At 36.7% G+C, this 7266-nt stretch overlaps 1 long non-coding RNA gene and 1 other non-coding gene across 2 annotated transcripts; one reads left to right on the top strand and one right to left on the bottom strand.

Moving 5' to 3' along the window:
* Nucleotides 1-975: 975 nt before the first annotated feature.
* Nucleotides 976-1047, bottom strand: TRNAW-CCA (transfer RNA tryptophan (anticodon CCA)). Its single transcript has one exon. It is a non-coding gene; the product is annotated as a tRNA-Trp (tRNA).
* Nucleotides 1048-5067: 4020 nt separating this feature from the next.
* On the top strand, nucleotides 5068-6903 carry LOC138986070 (uncharacterized). Its single transcript, XR_011462963.1, has 4 exons — nucleotides 5068-5174; nucleotides 5575-5620; nucleotides 5879-6057; nucleotides 6838-6903. It is a non-coding gene; the product is annotated as an uncharacterized lncRNA (long non-coding RNA).
* The last annotated feature ends 363 nt before the right edge of the window (nucleotides 6904-7266 follow it).

Raw genomic sequence — 7266 nt, 5'->3', positions numbered from 1 at the left:
CATTTATGCTTAATGCTGCACTATTTTCTGTTAGTAGATTTCTTTGAATACTTCACAGAGGAAATAGCTATGATAGCTGTGAAAAATTTCTTCACATCTCCTTGAAGTTCATTTATTCTTTTTCTTCTGGATCATCCTGTTCCTTTCCTTCCAATTCCTGCCATCATCCTAGGACATATTTAGCTTCTTCTACATCTTCAAATTAATTTGTACTTCTCATCCATCCTTTCAGTTATTCTTCCTCCTTTCTTTCACCTAAGCTCGTGATCTCATGCCTTCTATCTCTTGTAAGTTTTTGCTCTAATAATTAAGCCCTTTCTTAATTGCTTTTTTCAGTCTCTTTCCACAACTTTCTGCTCAGTCTAAAGTATGAAAAAAATTCTCTATCATGTAAACATTTTCTTCAGTTTTTCTTTTACCACAATCAGTGTTGCCACTTAATCTTCTTTATTTCATATTTACTCCTTAGCAGCCTGCAACTTCTTGATCAAGTGCCAATCACACTTTCTGACACATGGTACATGTGTAGTAAATATGAATTAATGATAAACTTATATTTGCCAATATTATGATTTCTTTTTAGCCCTCATCCTCATCTTTGTTATGGTAGGAGGAATCATTGCATTTTAAGATCTTGCCCCTGGTTCTGTGGAAACTTGCAAACCACACATACAAGTGAACATAATGGCTAGGATTGTGTATACCACAGATTTCTTCCAAAATCAATCCTGTTCTACCTACATTTTGGTTTGTTGGGACCTCGCTGTACCAGTCGGTAAACATACTGGATACGATCATTGATTACATATATGAACTTTTTTGAAATTATATTGAAGGTGAAGGTGAAGGTGAAGTCACTCAGTTGTGTCTGACTCTTTGCGACCCTGTGGACTGTAGCCTACCAGGCTTCTCCATCCATGGGATTCTCCAGGCAAGAATACTGGAGTGGGTTACCATTTCCTTCTCCAGGGGGTCTTCCCGACCCAGGGATCGAACCCGGGTCTCCCGCATTGGAGGCAGACGCTTTAACCTCTGAGCCACCTGGGAAGCCCAAAATTATATTATATTACTAAATATTACTAAATAAGAATGTTTATTATTTAATCATGTTCTTCTTAAAGTGTGGTACCTATTGAACACATGATAATCACAGGTATTTAGAGCAACAAAAATTTCTCCTATGCTAAACAGATTTTTGCAGAGGCAGGAACCATGGTTTTCTAGCATATAATATAGATAATAAATTTTTGTGGAGTGAGTAGATGAATGTTCCTTATATGTAACCCTAGTCAAAATTTTCTAAATGAACACAGAATGTATTTCTGATATTTCAAATTAAATTGCCATTTGTTATTAGGGCTTAGACTTTTCATACATTCTAAGTGACTTGTTGCTATCCTTATTGAAAGGGAAAAGAACTTTACCAATCAGTCCAGAAATTCACAAGTAAATATTGTTTATTTTCTCTGGTAAATTTCATCTGTTAGAGTGTTGTTTTAGATAAGGTTTTTCCATAGAAGTATATATAAACTCTTAAAAAAATTAAGAGTTTGAACTTAAACTACTGCTATAAAACTAGGCACTTATTGGCCTTCAGTTTATCTAACTTTTATCTCAGAGACTGTGAGCTCATTTAATAGCATCAAGTGAAGGAAGCTGGAATAGACTCCCCTGTACTGCATACCTTTGGGACCTTCCTGTGTAATGTTGACATTCAGTCTCAGCCAACCTGACAATAAAATGATCCATTTATCCAACACAAGCAGGCAGAGAAGGAGGTACTGCATCTTTCTCTGCTTCCCACTCCCAGAGTCAGTCCGATGCTTCCTCTGGGCCAAACGCATGCACTTATAAAGCACTTCATCAACAATTCGTCGTGTTTTCTGTTAAATTGGGTTTACTCTTATGTGAATTTTCCCCTAGACAATTTCCCCAAATAGCACAGAAAGTATTTGAGGTGAGCTGAAACTTTTTAATAATAAAGTTTGTGATTTTAAGTGGGCTTCCCTGGTGGCTCAGGGGTAAAAGAATCCACCTGCAATGCAGGAGGCACAGGAAACACAGGTTTGATTCCTGGATCAGGAAGATCCCCTGGAGGAGGGCATGGTAACCCACTCCAGTATTCTTGCCTGGAGAATCCTATGGACAGAGGAGTCTGGAGGGTTACAGTACATAGCATCACAAAGAGTTGGACACAACTGAAGTGACTTAGCATGTATGCATGTGATTATAATGCCCTAGGACTAAGAAACACTTATCACCAAATAAAAATGACCAGCTTTATCACTATACATACAGGACTACTGAGGAGTTTAGGAAAAATCACTGTTGCTTGCTATATATATATATATATACACACACATATATATATATGTGTGTGTATATATATGTACATATATACACATACATATATACACACACATATATACATATACATATATATATACACACACACACACATACATATGTATGGGTGAACACCCATACACACATACATGTGTATGTATATACACACACATATATATATGTGTGTGTGCCTGAATTTTATTTTATTTTTAAAATTAATTAATTTTATTTTTTTAGCTGTTCTGTGTCTTCACTACTGTACACTGGCTTTCTCTAGTTGTAGCAAGTGGGAGGACTCTTGGTTGCAGTGTGCAGGCTTTTCATTGGAGTGGTTTGTCTTATCGCAGAGCTCAGGCTCAAGGTGCGACAGCTCAGTAGTTGTGGCACATAGGTTTAGTTGCTCCGTGGCATGTGGAATCTTCCTGGACCAGGGATCAAACTGGTGTATTCTACATTGGCAGGCAGATTCTTATCCACCATACCACCAGGGAAGTCCATGCCTAAATTTTGAAATCCAACTTTTCAAAGGGGAAGTGTTGTTTAATTAAGGACTTTTATAAATTCCCTGGAGTCTACTCCTTAAAATAATTATTTTAATCACTAAAAGTATTGAGTAAAATTTTTGCTTCCTTAATTCTTCTCCCTGGAATGTCTGTTTACTTTTTTTTTTTTTTTGAATGAAAGCACCAAAACCAGTTGTTGTTTTACTTAAATAATCTATGACCATATGGTTACTTACTTAGATTTCCTTTTTTCATACTGAACGTAAATCATACCTTGTTGGTCATGTTTTGTTGCCACTAAAGAATTCTAGAAGGACTAGACAGATTTGAAATACTGAAAAATTCTGACTGTATTATAGGTAATAGTGTGGCTTACATATTTCAATACCATCAAATATATGTGAAGCATCAATGCTCCTTTTTCCCAGAAGCCCCAGCTAATATTTCCTAACATGTCAAAAGCTAGACTTGCATTGCATGCACTTCTCTGATCCTATTTACGTAGTCCACTAAGGATCTGTTTCCTACCAAGTACTTAACGTGGATTCAGTCTCTTCCACATTCTAGTGTTTGTCTCTGACAACACCCTACTTTTGGTATCAATTTCTATATCAGTTATAAATTTTGTTGTTCCAAGTGACAATAACTCAAACTGGCTTAAGTCAAAACAGGGAAAAGTCCACAGGTGAGTTTTCATGCAACTGAAAAGTTCACAAGTAAGCCTGGCTTCATGTGTAACTTGATTCAGAGTTCATGTTACATTATCAAGAGCCCCCTCTGGGTTGCTTCGATCCTCAGGCTGACTTTGTGAGCCTAATGGATAGGGCAGTTACAGTTATCGGATTTTTACATACTGAATCCAATCAAAGCTTCTCTTTTCTCTCAAAGCTGCTGCTTCGTTTTGAGAGCAGATGTCCCAGTGGGGGTGTTTGGGGGTTAAATGGGGTAATATTTGTTATTTTAATAATTGTTATTATTCCATCAGCTCTATTAATTCTTGTCTTTCTCTGTACCAAGCACTGTGGTCAAATGGATAGACTATCTAGATTATTTTAGGTCCTCTTTTGGAGTTGGAGGTGATTCGTAGGAAATACAAAACTGGTCATTCAGATGTATTTCTCATACATATTTGGCTTTTGTCTATGATCCTGGCTAACAGTTCTCAAAACCCTTGGAATTTCTTCAGTGGTAAGAGCAATGGGAACATCTCTTGTTATAATATCTGGTGTCTTATCCTCAGTTCCTGAAAACACTTAAGAGCCATAAAGGGGAAATGAGTGTCTTCTTATCCATAACAAATCTTTTTCAACCATAGCTGAGTTTATGTTAATGAGGTGACTTTTGGAAGTCTCCTAAAAATGTGGGTGGGGATAGTTACTAGGGGTACCAACCTAAATGAAGGATTGGAACTTTCAATCCCATCCCCTGATTTCTGAGGAAGGGCTGGAGGTTGAATCAATCACCAGTGGCCAATGATTCAATTAACCATGCCTATATAATGAAGCCTCTTTTAAACCCCAAAGGAGGACATTTGGAGAACTTCCAGTTACTGAACCAAAATGCTTCTACATACCATCATTTCAGGCTTCAAACCCCAATAGAAATTTTAAGGGTTTCACCCTACGTGTCCCTTCGTGAGGCTATGATTTATATCCTTTAATATCTTTTGTAATAAACTACAATCTAGCAAGTAAACTAGTTCCCTGAGTTCTGTGATCTGTTTTAGCAAATTAATAGAACCCAAAGAGGGGACTATGGAAACCTCTGATTTATAGCCAGTTAATCAGAAGCATAGGTACAAACCTGGATTTGTGATTGGCTCCTGGAGTGGAGGACAGTCTTCTGGGATTGATCCCTTAACTCGTGGAATCTAAAATTATATTTGGGTAGAAAGTGTCAGAATTAAGTTAAATTATAAAACACCTAGCCTGCGTCTGAGAATTGCTTGGAGTCTGAGCAAAACCCCCATATATTAGATTCCACATATAAGTTAGATCATTCAGTCTTTCTCTGACTTATTTCACTTAGCATAATGCCCTGAATGTCCATTCATGTTGCAAATGGAAGAATTTCCTTCTTTTCATGGCTGAATAATATTCCACTGTTTTGTGATTTCTAAGATAGTGATTTTTTTTCCCTTCAGACATATAAGTGGAATTGCTGGTTTATAAGATAGTTCTATTTTTGATTTTCAAGGTATCTGTATACTTTTTTCTATAGGGGCTGCACCACTTTACATTTTCACCAACAGTATACAAGGATTTCCTTTTCTCCACGTCTGTGATTTGTCATCCCTTGATGTTTTGAAAGTAGCCATTCTAACAGGTATAAGGTGATGCCTCACTGTGGCTTTGATCTGTGTTTCCCTGATGATTAGTAACATTGAGCACCTTTTCATATACCCGTTGGCCAGTTATATATCATCTTTGGAAAAATGTCTGTTTAGTTCTTCTAATCAGATTGTTTGGTTTTATTGCTGTTGAGGTATATTTATTCTTCGTATATTTAGAATGTTAACCTCTTATCAAACATAATGATTTGCAGTTATTTTTTCCACTTCATATATAGTCTTTAAATTTTGTTTATGGTTTCCTTTGCTGTGCAGAAGCCTTTTAGCTTAATGGAGTCCCACTTATTTTTGCTTTTGTTGCCTTTTCTTTTGATACTAAATTTAAAAAAAATCTTTGCCAAGACCGGTGCAAAAATCATGTCCCCTATGTTCTAGGTGTTTTATGGTTTGAAGTCCTACTGAAAGAAGCTGAAGTTTTAAAGTAAGTAAGTAAAATTTTATGGTCTCAAGTTGATAATATATTTTGAATTGATTTTTATGTATGGTGTAAAATAGTGGTATAGTCTCATTCTTTTGAATATGGCTATGAAGTTTCCCCAACACTATTTATTGAAGAGACTGTCCTTTTCCCATTGTATATTCTTGGCTCCTTCGTTATAAATTGACTGTATAAGTGTGGGTTTATTTCTGGGTTTCTATTCTTTTCCATCTGGTCTGTGTGTCTGTTTTTACCCTGAAGTAGGAAATGGCAACCCATTCCAGAATTCTTGCCTGGAAAATTCCATGGACAGCAGAGACTGGAGGGCTACGGTCCAAGGGGTAGCAAAGAATTGGACATGACTGAGCATGCGTGCACATCTGTTTTTATGCCAATGCAGATAGGATTTTGATATGAAGAGATATAAAAGATAATTCCTGGTGAGAAACAGCATTGGCAAAATAACAAGGAATTTAGAAAGATAGTAACGATAACCCTGTATGCGAGACATCAAAAGAGACCCAGATGTATAGAACAGTCTTTTGGACTCTGTGGGAGAGGGAGAAGGTGGGATGATTTGGGAGAATGGCATTGAAACATGTGTAATATCATATAAGAAACGAATCTCCAGTCCAGGTTAGAAGCAGGATACAGGATGCTTGGGGCTGGTGCACTGGGATGACCCAGAGGGATGGTACAGGGAAGGAGGTGGGAGGGGGGATCAGGATGGGGAGCACGTGTACACCCGTGGCGGATTCATGTTGATGTATGGCAAAACCAATACAGTATTGTAAAGTAATTAGCCTCCAATTAAAATAAATAAATTTAAATTCAAAAAAAAGAATAATAATAGAACCTCTTCTGGGATGAGTGAATACATTTGTGTAGTTTGTTATGGATTAGATTTTTTTTTTTACTGGCCTTATCTTAAAATTATATGTTGAAACCCTGATCCTTAATGAGAGCGCATCAAGAGATGGGACCTTTGGGACGTAGTTATATTATGTGGGTAAAGTATTTTTTAGAAAATTTATTTATTTTTTAATTGAAGAATAATTGTTTTACAGAATTTTGTTGTTTTCTGTCAAACATCAACATGAATCAGCCATAGGTGTACATATGTCCCCTCCTTGGGTGAAGTCTTTTTAAGGGATTAGTGTTCTTTTAAAAAAGAGATATAAAAGTGGTTTCCTCCTTTCTTTGCTTTCCATCATGTGAAGACACAGTAAAAAGATGGCCATCTGCAAACCGGGAAGCGAGCCCTCACCAGACATCAAAACTGCAGGTACTTTCCAGCCTCCATACTGTGAGAAATAAATGTTATTTAAGCCATCCAGTCTATGATAATTTATATAGTGGCCTGAAATGACTAAGATATATTTGAAGCATACCATTTAGCGAGGCAGTTTGAGACACAGTGAGATTAGAGAAACAGATGGGGAGAAGATTGTGGCCAACCTTGAGAGCAAAGCTAGGAATGTATATTTTTTTTAAAAAGTACAGAGGAATGAATAAAACATAAATATACATCTTAGTGGATTATTACAAAGTTAACACACCAGAGAAACCAGATCTCAAAAATAGAACATTATCAACACACGGAAAGACCCATTTATGCCCCTTCTCAAATGCTGTGCCTTTCTTTCTCC

Source organism: Bos mutus, chromosome 3 (genome assembly GCF_027580195.1).
Source record: "Bos mutus isolate GX-2022 chromosome 3, NWIPB_WYAK_1.1, whole genome shotgun sequence".
Classification (NCBI taxonomy): Eukaryota; Metazoa; Chordata; class Mammalia; order Artiodactyla; family Bovidae; genus Bos; species Bos mutus.
Note: the sequence above shows the minus strand (reverse complement) of the source record. Positions and strands in the feature narration are given on the sequence as shown.